Genomic DNA, 22,667 nt, shown 5'->3' with positions numbered 1-22,667 from the left:
AGGGATGTAATCCAAGCAAAACCATATACTCTAGACTGAATTTTTAACCTTCCTTTTTTCTAGACTTATTTTTCAGAATAACTTGTAACCATCCTGTATTATTTTGTGTTAAGATCTTAAGGTTTTATTTTGAAAGATATTTTGAAGTAGGGAAGAGTCTCGTACCTTCAGGGTCCTACACTTGAATGTCTACAATCTGCCTTCTAAGTAGAAGGCTGGCAGCTCATGACATCAACAGTGGCTACTCTGGCTACATTTGGTGTTGCCATAGATAACTACTCTTAAAGTAAAAATAGCTCAGACAGGCCCAATTGACACTCACTTGTGCAGATGAGGAAACAGACGGTCCTTTGCCAACTTTGCCATGCTATGCTCCAAGTCCCTCACATACTTCCTGTGAGAAACATGTGTGGGTCTATTAATTTGTGAGACCAAGGAAGCAGAGAACTATATGCACTATATGCATCTGCATAGCCAGTTAGGTGCCGTCAAGTCAAAGGAGGCTGTGAGCACGATTTACCTCTCTTTCCATGCTCCTGAAGTTCTCGACATGAATGTATCTTCTGACACTGATTTCATTGTGCCTGGAATTATTATGTGGTCAAATATGTCTTTCCCCTTTAAGAAGTCAGTATAACTGGCACCTGGGGTCTGTGAATTATTCCTTCCTAAGGAGCATAGATCAGGTGTGCAATAGCCATCGACAGAGAATTGAGATTGATTCCTGCCCCTGAGTAACGCTTCCATGGAGAATAGATACCTCTGCCATGATTTCAGCCCAAGTGTGGGGCTCTTCCTTTTCTGCTCCTGAACCTGACCTTGCTAGACACTATATAATCAACACTTTTTGACACTCACGGATAATGCATCCTTAAAGTTGATCCACCATAGCCCTTCTTATGGCACAAAGTGAAATTTTGTAGCTGTATCATGGGAATCCTGGCTCCAGGCACTGACAGTACATGGAGTGTTTGCCTTGCCAGGATTGAGACTGTACATCAGTAAGTGTCTCTGTAGAGACTCTGAGCCCAGCTCCTTTCAACTGAAAAAGGTCATATTAAGGATGTGTTCTGTTTCCTGAAGCTATTGCCTTCTGAACCTAGGACTAGAGAGTCTTTGAAGAGAAGGTTGACATGTGGTTTTTAAGAACTGATTTCAATTTGTGAGATGGCTCTAGATCTTGGGAAGAAAAGTCAAAGAACAGGATAAGCCTTCCTGGCCTGGTCTCCCAGAAACACTTGAGGGAATTTCCTTCTGGAGGTTGCTCGACAGTGCATGGAACAGCATAAGTTTCTCAGCATGTGTGATTTGCTGGTTTGGGAAGCTGCTTCCTTAGAACAAAAGAGAAGTGAAAAGGTTATGTTAAATTTACACTTCTATTAAAGAAGCAGATCATGGTGATGGAGCCCCATCATCCACCCCCTAGGGATCCCTAAAGAGACTCTGCCTGAAATAGACCGTGAATGGTACCTGAGGAATGACATCTGACTTTGGCTTCTACACGTACATGCACCTGCACACATGTGCACATGCACATACATATGCACATGCATCTACATATATGTGTACATGCAACACACACACACACAGAGAATTCCGATGGCAGCCTTTCTTGCCTAGCTTTTCTAATCACAGCCTGCCTTTTATGATATTTGCTACCTCTCTTGTGTTCCTGAACTACTCCAGTTGTGTTCTCATCATGGGGTATTTGCACACTCAGTCTCCTGCTCCCAACATGCCATTTCTTGTGTTCCATCCTATCACAGCCGAGTCGGCTAATATTTTCCTTCCTCCGAGATGTCATTCTGGATCACTCAGCCTCATTTTGTTCTCCCCCAGTTTCTCTCTCCTCATTATCCTTTCTATTGTCTTTGTGATATTTACCACGATGTTCAGTTGTTTTTCTTTACCAGGATGATATGATCTGACTTTAGCAGATGTAGTCTCATTAAGAAAGGGCCCTCATAGCCTTTATGCCTACATCTATCTTCCTTTCTAAGTAACAGCCTGTGATCATCATCTCCAGCATCCAGGTAGGATGCCATCCTCTGCCCATTGCTGAGGAAAGATAACTTTGCTGTTTTATAGACAGATAAAGTTAGAACCTGATGATGTTTGGAATTTTGAAGCTCTTGTGTGTGGCAGCACCCTACCCATTATGATTTTCCAAGGCTATTTCTGCTGAGCCTGAAATTTATGTACTTGGTATTTGGTGGCATTTTTGGGAATTCCTTTTGGAGTTTTACCAGCTATAGAATAATGCTGTCTCTGTGTGTCAAGCTAAATCAGAGCTTTTTAGAATTCACTGGACTGCTCGACTGCATTGAGCATTCTGTTTTCCTATTTCTGTTTCTCAAATACTACTGCTATTAGGCCTTCCTGTGATTCCTGCTTGAAATAGAAAAAGACAGAAGGGAGAGCATGCTTCCCACATCGTTATATCACAGGCCTGTCAATCAACATTGCCTGTACTACACAATGACTCAAGGGCACCATGGCAAGCACCTGCTGTCACCATCATCACTAAGGTCATGTTCTCTCTCTGTGCTGTGCTAGGTAAGTTGGAAATACTGTATATAGAGTGTGTTCCTTTCCCCAGAAAAAGGAATTCCATTTACTATGGCTGTTGAACATTTTAAGTAAGCAACTCCTCGATCCTTAAGACATCTGTGAAGCACATTCTTCAAAGCTGTCCAGAGGACTGGTCGTCCAAAAAATTTAAATTAGTTCCTTAATGCAAGTTGAGTTGGTTTCTATTTCCAGCCTAGTTTCCCCGTCTCCCCTGCTAATACTTCTTATACATTCACCTTCTAAATAAAAGTATTTGCATTGAATCCTATCTCCAGATCTGCTTTTGGTGAAATCTACTCTAAGACAGCACTCTACAGCTAAACATGCAAAATAAACTTAGATAGATGTGCTGAGCCCATCCCCTCAGACCCTCCCTTCTCCAACCTTCAGCTTCTCAGATGGGCTAATATGCATTGTGAAATTCCAAGGCAGGGCTTGGGGAAGCATTTCCTTTAACTGTGGAATCTGAAGGGATATTACGCTTTCTAAAGGAAGTATGTGTAATTGGTGTACCTTAGAACAAGACATTTAGCAATTACTAATCCTAGCCAAGGAAATTCAGAATTACATAGCTGGAATCTTAGAACTTAGGAGGCTGTTGCCTTGAACTCAAGGCCAGCTTGAACTAATAATGAGATAGCATTATAATAAAATAATGATAACAACAATAAAAATAATAATAAAACCAACCTCTTATCCCATTCCTACCTCCTTTATTTGGTGTCAGCCCTCTGAGCTTGAAGATTCATGGTGTTGCAATTGGAATGCAGAAGCAGTCTGCATATTCTCTTGGCAAAAGTGAACTTGGGTAGGCTAAAGCTTTTGGTCCAGAAGTAACTTAAGATGGAAGAATCTTCCAGAGTCCACCTCTTTTCTAAACAAGTCTGTTGAACGGCTGTTCTCAACCTTTGTTCTTTATCTTTGCAGAACTTAACACCACAGGATTAGAAATGAGCTGATAGCAGCTGGCATATGGCTGTTTAAAACACTGAGAATGGTGTGGCACTCGCCAGCCAACCCTTTACACTATGGATTGTGAGATGGATAGATGCAGGGACTCATGGAGTCTTAGCCAAAGACAGAGAGGTAAATGTAGAAGTGAACTGCAAAAGTCATCAATCTCCACTCTGAGAAGCAAGAAACAAAAGTGTACTTTGTCAAGAGAATGCGCATCAGGGGCACTAGCCATGAAGCAGGGCTGTTTCATGGAGATGTGGAAGGTGAGGAGGGGTGACTGTCTGTAGGAAGCCCCAAGCCTGAGTGTAGGAAGAAACAAGACTTTGGGGGACCAGTTTTAAATGTCTGGAGAAAGGAAGCATGCAGTGGTGAGGATGGGTTTGAGCCACCACATCAAGGTCATATACTTTCTTTGTGGACTCAGCTCCCAGATTGATCCTGGTCTATAAAAGGGGAAGGAGTAGGAGCAGCTGCATGGTGTTCGTAAAGATTACTCAAAATTAGCATCTGTAAAGTACTTCACAAATATCTTGATATGAAGCAGGTTCTTGGTAATACTCAAAATTAGCATCTGTAAAGTACTTCACAAATATCTTGATATGAAGCAGGTTCTTGGTAAATGTTGGCACTTCAATTTTGCTCAGGAGCCAGTTCACTTTATTCAGGGGAAAACCAAGTTGGGTCTTTCTGGTGGGTCCTTTGTTATTAACAGTGCTGATGTATGATCCAGGTTGACCTTACCAAGAGCAGCAGCAGTGGAGTACAGGCATCTGGAGCCTAGAGGATGATGCGTGTGCTACAAAGGGCATGGCTGGAGAAGAGACCCAAGCCCTTGGAGGAGCCCAGAAGATCATGAGTTGGATCCCAGACATTGGACAGTTGGAGATTGACTTTTGCTTTTGATTGTGACTGTGCCCTGATATTTTCCCTCTTGAAGGAAGACACTGGTTTAGTGGAGCCCACAGTTAAGAGACTTTTAATTGTAAAAAGACTTTGGATTTTAAAAGAGATGGATATTTTAAAGAGATTGAAATTTTAAGAGTATGTAAAGACTGTGGGACTTTTAAAGTTATTTAGATCTTTAGTCTCTCATATGGATTCAGTGAATTTTTAAGTGGTCTCTGTATATAATGATTTTTGAAAATATCCAGAATTACACATGTAAGAAAAGTGGTTACAATATTTTTTAGTAAAAAATGCATTCTATAGAATTTTACTTATCATTATGATGATTTTATTTTTTTAATAGGTAGGGTTTTTTTTTTTTTTACATAAAAGTGGTAAAACTGTTATTGCTACATAACAAAATTCTAGGTGACTTAACGTCATATTTTTAACTATTACCCACAAAGGTAAAAACCTGCTAAAGCTCTAGGTGTTCTTCCTGGCCCAATACTTAGGAGTTACTCATTTCCCTGGTTCTGGAAAAGAAAACCATGTGTGTACGTAGGACTCACGTCCTACCAGGAATTGACTTAAAAGACTATGAATCAAACTCAAGAAAAGAGTCCTGCCAGTGTTGACACTCCCCTTTAAAAAGGAAGGGGTACTTCCTGCTTTTAAGGGAACTCAATATGAAGTTTAGGAGTGGTCCACGTCCGGTCCTGGCAAGCTCCTCACTGCTCAGAGTGTGTGTATGTGTACAAGAGAGCAGCCACACACAGCCTCAGAGCATGCATGTGCACACACGCGCACACACACACACCAGCAGCAGCAGGTACACAAGTTTCATTTCTTAGACTCAAAGGCTTAAGGCATTTTTCTATATACATTAGAATCAGAGCTGGACTTAGGTAACACTTTAGAATTATCAGGGAAATCATTTATGTACATTGGTTTTTGACCCAGAGAGAAGGCATTTTGCAAGGCGGTAGCCATAAACAAATGACTGGCTGTGGGGTACCAAAAACATGGCTCAGGGAAATCGTAGAACCTCAGATGTGGGTCCTCACCTCCCACCTTGTTTGAGATAGAGCATCATTGCCATAGTCTAGGCTGGCCTAGCTGGTCCACGGGTTTCTGCGGATTCTCCTGTTTTAGCCTCCCAGCTCATCATAAGTATTCTGGGATTGCAGTCATGTGTGGATGTGTCCAGCTTTACATGCATTCTAGGGACCTGAATTCAGTTCCTTATGTTCGCCTAGCAAGTGCTGTATCCACCGAGCAGTATCGTGACCCCTACCCATTTCTCTCTTTGATGTTTTTGTTTGTTTGTTTGTTTGTTTTGTTCTGTTTGTTTTTTACTCTACAGATATTTCATCAGATCACAATGTGTCCCAGACTGATACATTCCATGAGCTGGAGGGTGTTTGGTGAAGAAACTGCTGTGGCATTGAGTCATAGTGCTGATGCTGCACGGGGCGCTTTTATGTGGATTAGGCTCCAGTCAGAAAGAAGAAAGCAAAAGGAAAACAAAACAAACCTGCCTCTTGCCAGATTCAGTCCTCCTGCTCTTCTCAGACAACTGAGGTTGCCCAGCCTTTGTTTCCCAATAGGTCCTTTTTGGAGCATCCTAGAGCATCTCAGGGGACGGTCATTTATTACACGTCTACTATGTTTCATATACTGCAAAGGCATGTTCAGAGAGGAGAAATTAGCCACTTCTCTAGCAGGCAGACTTTTGGCAAACATTTCCGAGGTAAATCAGGATTTATTTGAAGCTTAAGACAGAGGATGTGGGCTCCAGATGGTACTTGTGTGAGTATAAATTTTTAAGTAAAACAGGGCTGACCTCAGAGTGTAAGGAGCACGTTTTTGCAAATTATTAGACCATCCGTCACTCCAGGATATTTGAATAATGCCTTCCATAGGAAATTGGAGGGGGTTATGTGCCTGGTTTTGAAGGTCTTATTTCTGAAAGAATACGCTCATGAGGCATTTCTTTGATTTCAGAGGGTGGACCCTCAGGGTATCTAAAAGGTGTGCTGAAATCCTTAGAAACCTCATGATTCCCTACAACAGCCATGATCAATCACTGCATTAAAACAATAAATAAATAGAAGACTATTTCCATGTGTTGGTGTAGAAGCATATTTACAATGGACAGCACAGTGCTCTGGCTCAGCCTGGAGTGCTGATATTCCCAGACTTGCTGATATTCTATTTGAAAGAGGCAGTCTCGAGAAAGGAGAGGGAGATGGAAGGTGCCTGCTGAGGACTTTAACATCAGAGATCATGTCTCTTAGACCCAGTTTTTACTCAAAAGAATCATCTTTCCTGTGCTCCTCTCAAGACACCACCTTCTTCATTTCTTTCCAGGGGATTCTCTTTCCCTATTCAATATTGTCTCAGGCAAATCTCATTCACATAGGCAGGATGTCATTTGATTCTCTACATGAACGTCCCATTGTGATCATGTGATCATGTAGCTGTCATTCACTAGACTGTGAATACTCCGTTAGTGTTAATCATCTCTGAACTGTTACACTGGATAGTGCCTGAATCAGCTGCAGTGGAAAATAAATTGGAAAATGAATGAGACTTGTCTAAGACACTAATGTTCTCATTCATTTGTGAGCTTGTGTGTATGGGTGTATATATGTATGTGTGTATGTGTGTGTGTCATGTTCTCAAAGAAGAACAATGAGATACAGTTAATAATTACCTGAGAATGTTTTAAAGTAAAATTCAAACATCACCTGGCATAATTCTTAAAACTCACTTTTGGGAAGTGGTATAGTAATATTAATATAGGTGTAGTATGAAATTACAAGTATATTTTATGAATCTTCTTTAATTTTTTCTATTTATTCATTAATATTCATTCATATTTTCTATTTATTCATTATTATGAGCACATGTATGTGTCCATGAACGTGGAAGTCAGGGGAAAGCTTGGACTACATTTTCTCCTGGGAGAAAAATTGCTTGGCTTCAAGGCTCTTTTACTCACTGAGTTATTTTGCCAGCCTCTTATAAGCATTTTTATGAACAACCATTGTAGTGGTTCCAAGTGTAGTTTTGTGGGTCAGAATAGTTGGGTTGGGTCCTGTGACCTTGTACACATAATTTGAGCTGCCCCAGAGTTTCAGCATCACCACTGTAAATTGGGAATATCTTTATCTCATGGAATTTATTATTTTGGCTAAATCATCATAAGCAAACTGCCTAGCTTAGTACATCACACAGTTAGTTCTCAGTAAATATTACCTATTTTTATTACCAAGCAATAACCTGTGTTTCATTTGGGTTTTAAATGAAAATACATAGTTTTGTTCAACTCAACAAAACTTCTCACTGATGCTCATTGTGTTGGTGTCTTAGTTAGGGTTTTATCTCTGTGAACAGACACCATGACCAAGGCAACTCTTATAAGGGACAACATTTAATTGGGAGTGACTTACAGGTTCAGAGGTTCAGTCCATTATCATCAAGAAGGGAGTGTGGCAGCATCTTGGCAGACATAGCATTGAAGGAGCTGAGACTTCTACATCTTCATCTAAAGGTAGACAGAGACAAGAAAAGACTAGCTGCTAGGCAGAAAGGAGGGGGTCTCCAAGCCCACCCCCACAGTGATACAATAAGGCAACACTTACTCCAACAAGGCCATATCTCCTAATAGTGCCACTCCCTAGTCCAAGCATATTCAAACCACCACAGTTGTATAGTGTGCTATGCACAGGAAGCTCAACTTAAGATGATACATGGTCTTCTCATTGAAGTCTCAAAATATCTTGAAAACCAAAGCAGAGGCAAGTAATTAAAATATGCTATCCATGTGCCATTTATAGAGCCATAAACAACATGTCAAACATATTTTGTTAATTATGTTGAGACTGGCTGCTTTGGCATTCTGTTAAGAAGAGAGCTGTGATCTTTAATAATTTCTGCTGGATATAAAAGTCAGGAAACTTAAAGGGTCCAGTACCATGCTCATATCTATTAAGAAAGGGAAAACAGGAAAGACATCCAAGAGGAGTGGGCATTTCCACCCTATGCTAGTTCATATTCATGGGGTGAATCAAAGAATGGTAAAGAGATAAAGTAAGGTGCAATGAAGTTCACTGGAGCAGTGATTCTTGAATTGGACAGCTCCAAACCAGAAGTGGCTCAGAAATGCCTAGAAGGGAAAAACAAGTGAGCCTTCTGTACGACACAGAAGTAAAATAGAAAATCTTTGGTTACAGTCATGTAGCTGTTGTAATTGGTCTACCCCTTTGGGAAGTCCCTACTTATATAATTTTGAGTTTGTCACTTCTGATTGGTTGAGCCTAAGTTTTGTTTCTGTTTTTCTTCTAAGCATTTGTAAGAAATAGATCAAGTTAAGTTTTACTTATTGTTTCGCAAGTAAGCAAGGTTGTTGCCAGGAGTGTAACTCCATGGTAGAGCTCCTGCTTAGAATGTTCAAAGCTCTAGGATCAATCCAACAAAAACAACAATAGAGCCAACAACAAAGTCAAGCAAGTTTGAACGTAACATGCTTTGTCTACTCAAACAGTCTTCAGGCCTTGTTTACATTTGAACTTACTTCAACAGGGATCATATGAAAAGCTATCCAAGATTTGTTTGATTGCTTGTTTATTTCCTTGATTGAGCCAGCTAAGTAGAGCTAAGTAGGCCCAGATATGTCATCCATACACAACTTGAACTCATAGGGCTCAAGAAAATTCTCCTGCATCAGCCTTCTGATTAACTGGAGATCCAGGAGTGCGTCATCATGCTTGTCCCTTGCTGCCTTTGCTTTGTATAAGTTACTAAGTATTTCTGAACCTCATTGGTCACCAAGGTGACACAGAGATGACTATTGTATGAATTTCATGCAAATACTTGCTAATGGCCTTGGCTCTCACAAGGGGCTTAACAAATGATATTAATTAATCATTGCTATGGTGATCTGGGGCTTCCTAAACCACTTTGAAATCATGATGTTGCCACTTTATTTTCTGCTTACTTGAATCAAAGACTCAACCCTATTTGAAATTCAGGAAAGGGCTCAACTTTTATCTCATCAAAACCACAGCTCCCTCTTCTGTCATGGTCCTCAGCTGCGTCCCAGAAATGGAAGACACTATTGCTGAAGACACCACACACATTGGAAGGAGAACTTGAAGATGGAAGTGACCTGGGTTTGCTCCACTAAGGATTAGCACACATAGAAGCAGAAGGAGCCACATAAGCTGCCAAAGGAGAAAAGTCTTACTCAGCTGTGACTTCCACCAAACCTAATGACCAGGATGACAAGATACCCCAAAAGGTGTAATAGTGTCACTTATATCTTCCTCGGAGAGCATAGTTTAATGACTGCTCAGTAGGATGGAATCCCTATCTAGCACTATAAATCTAGCCACTACCCTTGGCTGGTGAGGATGTGAACCCTGGAGGAGAACCACTACTACCTCTTTCTAAGAAACTATGTGGTGGTGCACACCTTTAATCCCAGCACTTGGGAGGCAGAGGCAGGCGGATTTCTGAGTTCGAGGCTAGCCTGGTCTACAGAGTGAGTTCCAGGACAGCCAGGGCTACACAGAGAAACGCTGTCTTAAAAAGGAGAAGGAGAAGAAGAAGAAGAAGAAGAAGAAGGAGGAGGAGGAGGAGGAGGAGGAGGAAGAGGAGGAGGAGGAGGGGCAGAAGAAAGAAAAAGAGAAAGAAAGGAAGGAAGGAAGGAAGGAAGGAAGGAAGGAAGGAAGGAAGGAAGGAAAGAAACTATAACATAATTCTATTCTAAATATTTATATCTAGAGGGTATAAGTATAGTGCAGCTTCAAAGAGATGTAGCAGACAGAAACCACTACATAAAGATACAACTATGCAAAATACATGAGAATAATTGACCATAGTAAGAGTGTTACAATTATTTCATTGAGGTTATAAGAGTCATGAAAAGCCAAATTTCAAATATCTAACACTGGCTTGTTCCTAATAACTTTCTGTAGCCTGACCATTCCTCTTAAAGATAATAGGTAAGAGAACCAACTCATGCATTTGGTATACTTATCAATCAGTTAGAAGTTATTCATTTTCTGTGTCAAGCAGATAGCCTTGTGTTACATAGCTGTACAAATAGCTCCCAACTTTGGATGATCTGAGTGATTTACATATTCCTAACATGTGGGTATCTAGCAAAATGCTCACACACAGTCACTTGCAAGTCATGGCTATAAAAACCAACAATCAGCTCGCCGAAATCCTTCAGGGCAGCACATCCTACAAGGCAAATGTCCACTTTACCAGTGCCAGCAAATCTCGCATTTAGATGTTTTTTTAGCCATTAAATTACCGCACAACTGTTTTGGGAATTTACTCCATCCTTATCAGGACACTGTCAGCTCTATGATTGTGAGCATACTGTTCCCTACATCATGACTGGCACTATAATTTAGAAGTGTATATCACTTCCTTTTTGGTAAAGTGGACAATAGGAACTTAATTAGGAAATTAGCTTACCCACTGGGAATAGCCATATTTCTCTGTGGTACACTCTTCATTACTTAATTTAAAAGCATTTGTGTGTCATAAAAGGAAATTGGGACATTGTGTGATCATAAGAGTTTCTATGTAAAAACTGACTTCAAATGCCTTGTCAAGTTGTTTATAAAACCAAAAAAAAAAAAAAAAGACTGAAAATAGGTTTATCTATACCATTCATCTGTCCATCCATGTTTCATCTATAGTATTCCTGGGAAGGTACCCCAACACAAAGAATTTACATCTTACTACGATATATCTGCTCTTCCATGTTCACTGCTGATCGATTTGTAATAGGCATAAATTGGAAATAGAATAGATTTTCATTAACTGATGAAGGATAATGAAAATGTGGTACATTTAGATGATAGACTACTATTCAACTGTTAAGAAAAATGAAATTATGGAATTTTCATATAAATGGATGGAGCTGGAATCAATCATCCTGAGTGAAGTAATCCAGACTCAAAAAGACAAATGCTGCAATTGTTTCATGTGTGGATGCTAGGTTTTATGCTTTTTTATGTTTCATTTAGAATATTCATAGTATTTAGCTAATGAAGAGCCAGGGGGGAGGAGGGATCTCCTCAGGAAGAGGAAATAGAATCTAGTGTTCTAAAGAGAAAAGATAAATTAGAACACGAGAATGGGATGGGGCGGGCACGGCAGGAATAGAATGTGGGGAGGAAAAATGAACACTGAAAGCCTTCTTAAAAAGACATAGGAAAAGCTACTGTTGTAGAAACGCCTTAAAATCCATACATATACAAAAGAAGTTTAAATAGAATACATAATGAGAATACAACACCCCAACTAAATACTATATGCTACCATTAAAATTCTCAGTTCCAGGAATGGCTTACATCTTTTTAACTTGTTGACCATTGGGATTCCAAAGAGCCCCTGCCACCAAGTATCACAGGCTGTTGCCAGTGCTATTGGTTACCTTTCCAAACTTGACAAGAAGATCTTATTGCTAAAGACACCACATGTTTGTGGCAGAGTACATGGAGAAACATAATTGGCACTCAACTGGGAGGTTCACTCTTACTGGCTCATAGTGCTGGATGGTAGTATGAATGCTACCAAAGGAGAAAAGTAATCATTAGGCCATCCAGCTATGAACCCTTTGAACTACAATGGCAATCTTCCTGCAAGATAGGGCAATAAGCATTCATGTATGACAGCAACCAGTCACTTTTTGAAAATCTTATTTAACGCCCATCCCATGATATAGAAACCAGTGCTGACACTGTCAATGATGTCGATAGATAGATAGATAGATAGATAGATAGATAGATAGATAGATAGATAGATAGATAGGTCAGAAGCCCTAGGGGAAAATTTACTACTAGTGTTCTAGTATATGAACATAGCAATAAAACAACTCCTAATGACATACTGCTATTCCTATAGATCAGTGTACCAATCAACCCCCATCAGAGACGCTTCTTGAAGTAAACAGTAATTAACACAAAAATTCACATCTGGTCAATGTGCAGAGAATGAGAGACTTTGGAATGCTCAATCCTAAATGGGGTGTCAATGACATACCCCTCTATTCAAGGCTCAGGCAGAAAAATTGTGAGTCTGAGGTAGTAGATTTCCAAGACACAGCATTTTACATACACAGGGCAGATGCACATAATAACTCACAGCACTTGTGACAGCATGCACAAGACCTGTATATGTGCAAGCCAGACAAAACCCCAGCCTGGAGGAGGGGAGGTCAGCAGAAACTCCTACCTCTAATAAAGGAGCCATTGAGAATTGATAGCTGCCAGAATGGAGTGACATAGTATCAATGACATTCCAGAACAAAACTCAGGAAAAGTAGACTGGGGAGAGGGAGACTCATGGCTCAAAATGGACTCCATGTTTTGTCTTGTTTTACTTTGTTTTGTTTTGTTTTTACTTTACACGCAGAGAACACACGATGTTAGGTAAGTAGAAAAGTATAAGAGATTTGTGAAGTAGTTGGGGGAGAGGAATGAATATGATAAAAATTATTTGCATGAAATTCTCAAAGAATAAGTGAAAACATTAAAATAAGTAAATTTTAAAAAACTAAAAATCTTCGGGTTTTTTCTTTTTACATTTATTGTTATTACTCTGTGTGCATCTGTGTGAGTGTGTGTGTGTGTGTGTGTGTGTGTGTGTGTGTGTGTGTGTGTCTATGTACGATGTGTGTATGTTATAGTGCATGCAAACGTGCCATGATACCTGTGTATGGGACATGATACGTTGTTATGGGACAACTCTCAAGAGTCAGTTCTCTCCTACTATTAGGGCTTTGGGGACAATGTGGCCATGAAATTCCACAGCAAATGCTTTTATTGGCTGAGCTTCCTCATTGGTCCTTAAAATTTGTTCATTTAAGAACTCAACAATGTATCTCCGTATAGAGCTCTCTGTATCTATTCAGTTCTTTCATGTAATTGGAAAATATAGACAATGTACACTACCTAATTAAACACATACACAACCAAGTCTATTATGTGAATAAATATACTTACATGCAAAAATACATTATGTACACATACTATATGCACACACCAACATGGACATACAGAAGTTAGGGTTGCACACACCTGCACATACACATGCACACACATGTACTACACAAACACACACACACACATATACACACCACAAGTGAGACTTGGTTTTTCCCACTGAATGTAACTGAAAACCCCAGACAGAAGATAGGTAGCAGGCAGAAGAAAGCAGTATGCCATGTATGATCTAGATGTGGAGTTTCCATGGGTCTACTAATCTGGATTCAGCAGCAACATGAGTCCTAACTAGTGCATGGAGCACAGAGGCAGCCAGCCCAACAGATATTTCTCCAGTCCAAGCTATGGGAAGGAGGGAGCTCTAAGAGACAGAGACAATAGTGGGATGTGATATGCGTTCTTTTTCTTCTTTTCACATTGTCGTCTAGAAGCTATAATCCCAGACAGTGGCAAGCACAATGGTGTTCAGTCAGGCAACCAAAAATGCAGCAGGAAGAGCATCTGTTGTCTGGGCTGAGCAAGTGGGCTTTGGAGAGAGGAGAAAGGGAAGGTTCCTGGAGACTTTTCTTTTTATCCCTCTATGTATTTGCTTGTTGCTCTGGCAGCAACTCCAGCTGTGAGTAGAGGCCTTTGCTTTCTAGTAAAAGAATCAGGACATGGTCCCTGTCCATCAAAAAACATCTAGTAGAGATAAGATACTTTATGTAATCCATTGTACCTAAAATATATTCCAATAACAAAATATTACTTTGATATACCCAATTTAAACACACACACACACACACACACATATATATGTATATGTATATGTATATATATATACTTTTGTGTATAACCCTATGGATGCATATGTGTGTATGTGTGTGTGTGTATGTATGTATGTATGTGTGTCTATATCTGTGTATGGGTCTGTGTGTATAGGTCTGTGTGTATACTAAGGCCACTGATACTCTAGCTCTGTGACCTTTGACCTTACACAACATGGCAAGGCAAAATTGAGATTTGCTCTTAAGATAAAATCCACGCTAGATTTTAAAACGCGAGTTGAAATACGATTTTAAAAGTCAGAGCGAGCCACTGATCACTTTTCCTTCCTTAGTCAGATCACTCAGAGATGTCCAATGAGTTCTAGTCACTTTTAATCCTGTGACATTATTGCACTGTTACAGAAGTCAGTATTTCACTGTAAGACCTTTAGGGAGAAGCTGATGCAGGGCCTGAGGGTCAATGTCGCTGAGTGCCACAGAGCCTTGAGAGCAGGGTACAGCTGGAATTCTTGGTGGTCTGGGAGGAGCTGCTTTCCCATTGAGCAGGTTGGAGCTGACATGGGAAACCCTTAAGCAGTGCTTCTCAACATTCCTGATGCTGTGACCTTTAATACAGTCTCCATGTCGTGGTGACCCCAACCATAACATTACTTCATCGCTACTTCAGAACTAGAATTTTGCTATTATTATCAATTGTAATGTAAATACTTGATATGAGACCTGCCAGTTGATAAAAACAATGCCTTAGATAGAGGAAAGGTGTGTGAATTCCTAATGCCTCTGTTGCCAACCTTTGGGACTAAGAGAAAATAAAAAGGGCTGGAAGGTCCCTATGGGGTTGACTGCTGATGTAAGAGATCTTGCTCTTCAAAGCCAGAATACAGCTTACAAAGTTTGCAGAGCTAGTAGGTGACCCCACCCCCCAGCTAAAGAGTGTCTATTCATTAGCATAATACAAAGCTCAGGGGATAAAAATCTGGGACTGGTCTAGAGTTGTCAGGCCCTAATTATCTAACTTTTTTTCCCATCTAGAAGCCATTCTTTAGCTTGTTGGTGGAAAAAGCTGTTTTAGTTATCTGCCTCCCCACCCCACCTCCCAACTATGTGCATTGAATGTTAAAAATAATAACCTTAGCTCATATTTATTTAACAGCTTATAATGTTCCTGGGACTATACTGGGTGTTCTTTCATTCATACTGTCAGGAAGTCCTGGTCTGTAGGCATTAATAATTCCCTTTTCTAGTATAGGAAGAAAAGCTCAGAGCAATGAAGAGACAACTTCATAGTCCATCAGCTACACAGCAATAGGGTCTCATCTGAGTATGGCTCTAACAAGCTGCCTCACTGAGCCCTCAAACAGTGGGTTGGTTTCTCTGCTATTGCAGTCCTCAGTACCCCCTGGGGACCCCAAACAGCCTAGCAGAAACAGGATAGATATCTGCAGGTTAGGGTCTGCCAGAATTAAGTCCCCACGTTGCCCCTGAGATCTATACACACACATGTCATATGCCGGAGTATACTTTGAGTCAGGTATGCTGCTTCAGAGAGGTGAGTGAGGAGAGCTGCTTCTGCCCATCTTTGGGTAAATGGTCTCATTCTATCGCTAAGAAAGTTTCGTTTGATGAGGACAAAGGCCGGGTCCGGTTAAGTCACAATTCAGATGTGTGGAGACTCCACCTGAGGAACAGGTGCAATGCCCATACACTCTGATCTTCTGCTAAGCCTCCATGGCTTTGAGAGTCTGCAAATGGTCTCTTTACTTCGAGCTTTGTGGAGTTCAAGGCACAAAACTGACACTCAACTAACATTCATTAATTTAGATAGATGCTAATTTTCATCTCCACCTGCCTCTACCCCCATGCCATAGCAAATATAAAAATATATTTGCTTCTTAAATCAGGTCCCTAGAAAGTGAAGCAAACAAAGTGAAGCTTGGACACTGAGAAGGAAGACAGCAGCACCAGTAAGTGTGTCTAAGGAGGAAAGGGGAGGAGCGAGGCAGGGTGTGAACTCATCAGGAGCCAGGGAAACCGAAGTGTGGGAACAGCCTCCAGACATGAGGGTGCTCCCAGGCTCCCCCAAGGACTCGCATGAGAACTATTGAACCTTGTGTTTTTCAAACTGTAGGTTATAATCTTTGGGGTCAGGGAATCATTTTTATGAATCATGACCAGAAATATGTTTTAGCATAAAGCTTAATCAAGTAGAATGTAAAATAAGATATATATTACTGTTTCACACCATAAAGATTATCTCTCTGTGAAGCTGCAATCCAAAAGTTGAAAATGCATTGCTCTGTTTTCTGATTCCTGGGAGGTTGCTACTCCCTAGTCTAAATTCACCACACCCTCCTGACAATGATCTTTTCTAATGCTGGAAACAGGAACTACAGTGCAATTTTCTCATCACAAAATACCTTTCTCTTTCCTCCTGTCTTTTCCTACAGAGAAGGAATAATTGCAGAATATTTTGGTAATGAAGATAAGAGCTAACACATGCATCCTCTTAATTCTAGGCAATTTATAGGCACAATTCCCATTTAAACTACCCCTACTGTCTTCTAAACTGATAGCTACTCCTATAAGGCAATTGGCTCCCCTCCACATCCATGTGAAGAATATGGGTCGCCCTTGATGTCATCGTTGATAGCCACTTTCTGGGAAGTTGGTTAGAATGAGATTTGAACCCTCTCATCTTCTTGTGAACATGTGTGTAGTGTGTACAGTGTGTGATGTGCTTCTCTCTATATATGCATGTGTGTAGTGTGCATGTGTATATATGGTATGTGTGATATGATGCGGGATGGTGCTTGTATGTGTAAGTGTTTTGCATGTATATGCATGTGGAGGCCTGAAGTTATCAAGAGCTGGGGTTTTTTTTGGTTACTTTCGCTTTGTTTATTGAGGCCTGATCTCTTGGGGGTACTCATTGACTGCAGTTAGATTAGCTTCAGCTTGCCCCAGGGAGCCCTTGTCTCTGGTTCCTTAGTGCTGGAATTACCGGTGGCCACTGTCTCGCTTCTGCTCTAGATGCTAGTGAAAAGTGCCAAGTGCTATCACAAATCCTTGCTGAGCCAGGTTCAAAACGTGACCGCACAGATATGTAAACATTATTAGTGTTGCCCCGTCATCCCGTACAGCTTGATTTCTCTTTGGAGCTCTGTCAACTCCTATTTCAGAAGAACAGAGTTTTGCATTTTCAGGGTCCAGATCAAGAGTTTGCTCCCTTGTCTGGGATCTACAAAGGATCCTCAGCAGGGTGTGGTCACTTTCACAGCTGATCACACTGGAACATCCCAGCCCCACATCTTGCCAGATAGCCTCCACTGGCTTTTCATGTTCTCTCGACAGTCTAGTCTCTTCTGGCCTTTCTCAAATGCAAGCTGCATCACCTCTGTGTTCCTGTGTTTCTCTTTGCTGGTACATAAAGACAGTCTGTAATATGGCTGCTTCATGTCACCATGGTCTAACCACCTTCTTCTCCATTTTATCTTTTTCATGCATAACTATATATTTATTCTGTCACTTTGGGCCATCATTGTAGCAAAAATTATTAATGAGTACCATAAAGGTTTTTAGGGTTTTTACAGTTTAAAATTAAACTTTTTGGTTGGCAAAGAAATGAGTTTCATTACGTTAATGTTCCTTTTCTCTTTTATTTTATTAGATCTTTGATAATCTCAAACAATGCATTTTGATCTTATTCATCTCTTTCCCCCAACCCCTTCCATACCTACCCCCTCTTCCCTACTGGCCTTGTCATCTCTCTCTTTACTTTTTTAGACCTACCTAATGCAATTTGTGCCATCTATATATTCTTGGATGTGTGTCCTTCCATCAGAGTGTGGGCCCATTACCAGGGCCTACACCTTAAAACCTGACAGACATCTCCTTGTAGCTGTCAACTGTCATTATGGAAGGTCAGAGCTGTATTATACTATTTGCTCAGAACTTCTTTCATTTCCCATGATGCTCCTTGTTCCTTCTTGTCACAGGATTGTGACAAGGCTGTGCTTTCTCCTGTCACCATTAGCTTTATTGACTCCATTAGAAGTGGTCCCTGTCCTTCTAGGCAGGCGACTCACAATGCAATCTCAGAACACCCTGGGGCTTTGCTTCATAGTATTGTGCCCGTTAATTTGATTAATGTCTGTCTCCCTCTTTGGACTGAGAGCTCTAGTAAGGTGAGCATAGTGTGTGTGTGTGTGTGTGTGTGTGTGTGTGTGTGTGTGTGTGTGTGTACTTTTGCCCCAGGTCCTAGAACTGTGCTCAGTTCAGAGTGTGGAGCAGGACATTTCACATTCAGCCTTTTGGACCTCTTTAGAAGCAGGTATGTGAACCAGTGCTCACATTCAGCCTGGAATCTCAACTCAGCGGGGAACAGCCAAAGGCAAATCACCAAGGGATTAAAGAGCCAGGTTTAGGGGCAGGAAGAACCTTTCCAGTATCAGTGTTGATGTCTCAAAGCCTTGGTATTTATGGTTTCTCCTTTGTTTGGTTTGGACGCAGGCATTCCTCTATCTCCTTTGGAGTCTGCCATTTCCTTGTTTAGGGATTTAATTAAGTCTGCTCCTAACATGCTACAAACAGCCAGTGGGGGTGGGGAGAGAGAGAGAGAGAGAGAGAGAGAGAGAGAGAGAGAGAGAGAGAGAGAGAGAGAGAGACAGAGAGAGAGAGAGAGAGAGTGAGAGAGAGAGAGAGAGAGACAGAGAGAGAGACAGAGAGAGAGACAGAGAGAGAGAGAGAGATCTGCACTGGGGAGATATGTTAGTTGTGCACAGTTTAGCGAAGCTGAGGGATTTACTGTGTGCATAGCTCCATGGTGGATCTGCCTGTGCTGTTAGTCTAATCCCAGATTTCGAGCTGTTCCCTCGGCTTTGTGTTTCCTAAGGGATCTAATTCTAAGTAGGAGCAAAACCAGAAATCAGACTTGTCCATAAACAAAGAGAAGTATTTTCTTCAGGAGCCTTATTCCAGCAACGGATGGGACCACGGTGTGAGAATGCTAGCAATTACCAGTAGTGGAGAAATAGCCTTGCTTAAACTTCTTTTTTAAAGTGTCGAGTGCTTTGCCTACAGTGTCTTATGTAATATCTACAACCATCCTAGGAAGGGCTCTGTATGACCAGGGTGAAAACTGCAGCAGAAGGAAGCCGACCCTTTCCCGGAGACCACACAGGAAGCAACAGGTGGTAAAAGAATTCAGAGGGGTGCAGATGATCTTTCTGTCTCACCGCCCCTCACCACCGTTTTATCTTCCCCTTTGGTCTCTCATCGTTCCTTCCATAAATCTTTTATTTTCAGGGCTTTATTGTATAATGGTCACCAGGGAAATCAAAGGATGGTAACTTACAAGGCTCTTTCCCTGGAAAAGTTGACCACCCTGTGGGTTATAGATTGGCTAATTTCCTTGCTGACATCTTTCCTGTTTTCTTTTTTTGTCCCTTTTAATTAATTGACTAATTAATTAATTAATTTTAATTTGTTTAAGCAGAATATTATTCATACCCCAAGCTGGCCTGGAATTCACTATATATCCCAAATCGGCCTTGAACTGGAAGGCAACTTTCTTTGCTTGTCCTCCCAGGTACTAGATTTGTGCTACCATGCCTGGCTCCTTACTAACCTGACTGAGCACTTCTGAGACCCAGGCTTTTGATACCCTATTTGTGATAGTTTATTATGCCCACGTTGATGATCTTACCCCTTCCTTTAAATAAGAAAATGGAAGCCTGAGGTGAACCAACTTCCTGTTAGTTCTCAGGGAGGCACCTAAGAGTTCATTATTTAGGGTAATTTGCTCAGCCTGGATGAAAGAAAGCCTCAGACTTATCTGACTTAGTGAAATGTCCATACATTACACTAAACTGTAGCAACATGAAGAATGCATAGATAAAGGGACTTCCAAGGCACTTTAAGAGCCTTGGGTAAGATGCATGTATCTTTACCCAAAGAAGGCTTTTTGAAGAATTCTAGGACAAAGAAAACTTAAACATATCCAGTTTTTGTGGTAACTTTATCCTTTGCATTACATTAGCTGTACACATAATAGAGCAGGTGCTTCCACCAAGTCTGAGCGAGCGCCTTGGCTTTCTCACTGACTATTCTTACCGTCCTAAGAGTCAAGTCACAGACCTTGCACATACTGGAGATGTACTCTACCACTGAACTATCCCAGCCCTTCTGGGATAGATTCTGATGGCTCTTCTGATTCAACAGGTCAGAAACAGATTCCAGACACATCTGCATGTGTAACAAACTCTCAGTGGAGTTCTTAAGTTCCTGACATCACAGAATCTCAAGTGCATACATAAGCTATACAATTTTTTTCCAACATCGAAGTTCTGCAAGCTAATGTTCCCTAGTGTACATGCCATAAACTATTCAGCCAGAAATAGGATCAACTATCGTAACCTTTGGAAAGCTAAGCAGCAGAGAATTTAGATGTTCAAGGTTGTCTTATCTCTATTACAACTCAAACTTAAAGCCATAGACAGTGTGTAAATGGGTGAACTGGTAGTGTTCCAATACCATTTTGTTTGCAAAGTAGGTGGTAAATCAGATCTGGCCTGTAGATTATAGTTTGCTGACCTTAAACTATAAAAACCCATGTTACAAAAATAAGATTACAAAAGTTTCAAACCATATGTCTTCATGAATATTGATGGTATATATTAACATTGTAAAGATTCTAAGAAGGCACAAGAAGTAAAAAAAAAGAAAGAAAGAAAGAAAGAAAGAAAGAGAGAAAGAGAGAAAGAGAGAAAGAAAGAAAGAAAGAAAGAAAGAGAGAAAGAGAGAAAGAAAGGAAGAAAGGAAGAAAGGAAGAAAGGAAGAAAGAAAGAAAGAAAGAAAGAAAGAAAGAAAGAAAGAAAGAAAGAAAGGAAGGAAGGAAGGAAGAAAGAGAAAAAGAAAAAAAGAGAAAAACCCAATTGGTTTAATTTTGAACAACCTTAATATTTAAAATTTATTTAACCACACAACTCTATTATGAGATATTGACATTCTTTAGAACTGCAATTACATTCTTTATATTCCAGAGAATATACTTTAGAAACTATCTTTCATGCCTTAATAGGCAGCTTTCAAGAACTATATGGTCCTTCAACTGTGCCCACTAGAGGTGATGTCCATGACTGAGACAATGAACTCATATTAAAATGAAAATACCCTCGGTATAAATTCCTTTGTCTAGTTTTCTCATCAGAGGTACTAGTGGCTTTGTTTTAATGCTTCCTTGTTTTTGTTTGTTTGTGATGATTCTTGTTCTGTTTCTGGAGAAGGTCTCCATTTCCTGGGCTCATGTGATTATTCTGCCTCAGTCCGATAAATGTCTTGATCTACAGGTACACATCTGTATCTGACCAGGCTGATGTTCAAAGTAAATGATGAAACAGAGGCTACTGGGTTATTTCGAAAGGGACAAAAGAAGATATATGGAAAGGAAGACAAGAAAGTGGGCGAACCAATAATAGACTTATTAAGCACTTGCTGTTTTCACTGCCATAGTAAACGCTTTGATCTAGGTTTGCAGTTCTCAACTAGAATGGGTTTACTACCTGAGGGACATTCATCAAGGAGTCATTCAAATTTCTGTGACTGGGCCTGGCACTGAGCATGAAGACCTAGTGGCAGAAGCCAGCGATGCTGCTGGTACCTACAGGACAGTGCCAGGTGTCCCAAGTGCCAGTGACAAGAATTTGTCTGATTTCTGCCATACTGTGAAGGTGTACAATGAAGTGTATTTGTACATTTGAGACATTTAAAAAGCAAAACAAAATCAGTTGGGCTATGTGACTTAATCCTGTTGCCGTAAGGCACCTCATATAGAGTAACAGTATGAACATAATTTGTAAGAATTCAAGCACAGCTACTCAAGGCAAAGGCAAAGGACTTCAGTAGCCGTGCACAGTCTATGACTCCATAAGTTCCTGCTGTTATCTTTCGAGTTACTCTTCCCCCTGCCATTTCCTTGCATGGCTCCTCATCCCCTTTTTTCTACTGCTGATGTAGCAGGCAACTGTCCTAGAATGCTGACCAGCACACAATGTATCTACAATGACCACTAAAACACTCCTTATTAAAACCCTGCATTCCATCTGATGACAGCCTGACCACTTACAGTGAATTACCTTTGTGACATTAGGCCAGTGATTTTAATCTACACGTCTTGGTTTCACCTTCTGGAATGGGAACAATGCTTAATTCAGTCAGCTCCACTCAGACACAAGCCATAGGCTCAAGACTGTGCCTGGAGAGTTGGGGGGATCCCAGGAATGCAAAACCTCCCATGGAGAATATGCGGAGTTGATGGGATCTTGCGGGAGGAGGCAATTTTTTTTTTTATAAGCCAACCCAGCTTCAGTTTCTCCAGCAGCTAGAAGAATGCTGCAGAGTGTGGGCTTAAGGAGGTCTGGACAGCATCACCAAAGGACAGTCATTTGCTCTGATG

The 22,667-nt window shown here is 40.8% G+C and overlaps 1 long non-coding RNA gene across 3 annotated transcripts in view; it reads right to left on the bottom strand.

Moving 5' to 3' along the window:
* Gm38863 overlaps positions 1-5,944 on the bottom strand; it is a 44,865-nt gene extending 38,921 nt beyond the window's left edge. For 2 of the 3 annotated variants that reach the window (XR_869274.2, XR_869276.2), the window contains exon 1: positions 323-5,944. This is a non-coding gene — a long non-coding RNA (predicted gene, 38863). The remainder of the gene's footprint in view (positions 1-322) is intronic. The other variant, XR_869277.2, reaches the window with a different exon arrangement.
* Positions 5,945-22,667: the final 16,723 nt, after the last annotated feature.

The sequence above is a fragment of the Mus musculus genome, chromosome 6 (assembly GCF_000001635.26).
Source record: "Mus musculus strain C57BL/6J chromosome 6, GRCm38.p6 C57BL/6J".
Classification (NCBI taxonomy): domain Eukaryota; kingdom Metazoa; phylum Chordata; class Mammalia; order Rodentia; family Muridae; genus Mus; species Mus musculus.
The sequence above is the reverse complement of the archived record's forward strand: the minus strand, read 5'-3'. Positions and strand labels throughout refer to the sequence as shown.